General features: G+C 46.9%; 1 protein-coding gene across 1 annotated transcript in view; it reads left to right on the plus strand.

Annotated features, from left to right (window-relative positions):
* The window catches only part of LOC111953948 (inactive dipeptidyl peptidase 10), a 49,780-nt gene that overhangs the window by 31,589 nt on the left and 15,428 nt on the right, over positions 1–2,763 (plus strand). The gene's annotated exons all lie outside the window — the stretch shown is intronic.

Here is a 2,763-nt window from a genome sequence, read left to right on the forward strand (position 1 = left end):
GGGAGAGATGAGTTGCCAGTGTTTGTTTCAGGTTGCCCCCTAGGCCCAGTGCAGGTTTAGCAGACATAATGCTGTCAGTTAGGTTGCTGTGGCACCTGCCCTCTGACCACATCCACGATTTTAACAGTGACAATAACAGACAGTCCAGCACGTAATACAGAACAGGCGTTGTTTTAAAGATGTCACTTACCACCTACATCCACATACAAGACCAAGCTGTGGAGCTCTATGTTAAATGAATGGGTCACATGCATCTCTCATGACACAACATGCATTGAATTAGCATGAATACATTAGCAGCGTTGAAATGCCCATGTTAGGCCTTAGCGTTACAGAGTGGTGATAGCAGACATTCAGCGTTGTTTTTCAGACTACATAATGTGTGCAGATTAAAATGAAGTCTGAGCAGGTCAACCAAAATGCACCTCCTTTCTAGACAGAGTTCAGAGCACGCCTACACCAACACAGACAAGCTGCACGCCTACACCCAACACAGACAAGCTGCAGCCTACACACACACAGACAAGCTGCACGCCTACACCAACACAGACAAGCAGCACGCCTACAGCAACAACAGACAAGCAGCACCGCTAACAGCAACACAGGACAAGCAGCAACGCAGCTACACAACAACACAGACAAGCATGTGTGTGCTTGTGCGACACACACACACACACACACACACACACCACACACACACACACAACGGCAGTGTAATTGTGCCTGGTGTCTGGACAGCAGAGATAAGCAGTACTCGTCAGCCACTCCACAGGGCCAGTGGACCCAATCAGTCAGTGGATGGAAAGAAAATGGAGGCTGTCATGTCCATACTGAATAATCCAGTCTGAAACTTCCTCCACCTTCCTTCTTCCTGTCTGTTTGTCTCCAAGTCTCTTCCTTACGCCGTCTGTCCTACTGTCCTTCTCTGATTATATCTATCACTAACTCTGGTACACTAGCTCATCAGTGACAGAGGAGAATGGTGTAATATAAGGTTGATGTGACCCTGAACTGGTTTCCAGGTCGGAGCCATTTGTCATGACGACGGACCCTCGGCCTCAGTCAAGCACCAGCGGCAGCATGTGAGCAATCATTAAAGCTAACAATGTGGAACTTTTCGGGCGCGACATGACCAAATTCACATAGAAATGTGAGTTATAGATCTTTCATTCCCATTGAAAGCAAGTCTAAGAAGCGGTAGATGTGTTCTGTGTGTGCTATTTCTATGCTTCCCGTTCTGAAGTTTAGTTTCTGCATCTTTTACATTGGGTTTTGTACACCAGTTTCAAACAGCTGAAAATACTAGATATTTGGTTATGGAAAATATACTTCACAGCGGTTTAGATGGTACAATGACTACACAATGAATGCTTGTTTATTAACAAACTGAAATTAGCCAAACTATTAGAATTTTAGCAACCAGGAAATGGAGTGATTTCTGCATGGAGCATCTTTAAGGAGGAGGGATTTCAGTGGTGGTTCATATTCTGAATCCTTAGTGACTTGATTACAACTAGAGGGAAACTGAATAGATGACACGGCTGGTGCGTTTCACTGGGGGCTGCAGTAGTGATTGGGAGGATTCACCGCTGTTTGTTTATTGTGTTGTGTTTGACGACTTGGGGACAGTCTCTGTGGAACTGTGAAATGGGGCTGTGTGAGGCAGCTACGATGTGTTGCTCCCAAAATGAGTGAGTGAAAAGGAAGAGAGAGAGGTAGAGAGAGGTAGAGGTAGAGAGAGGTAGAGGTAGAGAGAGGTAGAGAGAGAGAGAGAGAGAGGTAGAGAGAGAGGTAGAGAGAGAGAGGTAGAGAGAGAGAGAGAGGTAGAGAGGGAGAGAGAGAGGAAAAGCTGATTGATTGAGAGGGAGACAGCTCAGGGAATAGCTCAGACCCCTATGAGATGGCAGGTCACTGGTATGAGAGGAGAGGGAGGTGTTTGTGTGTGTGTATAATTGCCTGTCCTAGTTGAACACTAAAGAAGCTTCCAGCAATAGAAGTATTACCTCGGTTGGCCACCATTTTGGAAGTGCCACCTCCCAGGGACAGACAAGGGATTAAAAGAAATACAGAAAAAAAGATTCAAGAATCTCACGAGGCAAAGAATCTGCACAAGACCCCCCTAAATCCTTAAAAATGTTCCAAAATCTATTCAAACCTGCGAGCTCACTAAATGTGTAATAAATATGACAGAAATAACACAGGAGTATTTTTATACCTTACAGCTTCTACTCCTGTAGGGGKTRGTAACCATCTCTAAGKCAGGGAGGATGTTGAACAACACTGACAAGTGGCTCTGACTGTCCCTTTGTAATCTCATGGTTGAGGAGTGACAGTAACTAAGAGTGATCGTTCAATTGTCTAGGAGACATAGGAGAGGGAGACAGGGGCGCGACCAGAGGGAGGGACAGAGAGGGACAGGACATTAGGAGAGCGGACATAGGAGAGGAGAACAGAGGGGAGGGACATAGGAGAGGAGGGAGGGACATAGGAGAGGACGCGAGGGGAAGGGCAATGGGGCGCGAGTGCGAGACTCCAGTAATGAGAATCACTTCTCGCCCTGGCTAGTCTGCTCCCACACATCCTCCTGCTCTCCCCCACAACGCTAGACTCTCTTTGAACTATCCCTTGAGACGGCTTTAGGTGAGCCGCACCCCACACAGCACGACGGGGGCACCCGAAAGGAGACCTAATCTCAATCTCTCTGTCCCGCTCCACCTTCCCTCTGTTGATTTATTTTTTTATACCCCTTCTTGGTTCGGTCCA

Source organism: Salvelinus sp. IW2-2015, linkage group LG27 (genome assembly GCF_002910315.2).
Source record: "Salvelinus sp. IW2-2015 linkage group LG27, ASM291031v2, whole genome shotgun sequence".
Classification (NCBI taxonomy): Eukaryota; Metazoa; Chordata; class Actinopteri; order Salmoniformes; family Salmonidae; genus Salvelinus; species Salvelinus sp. IW2-2015.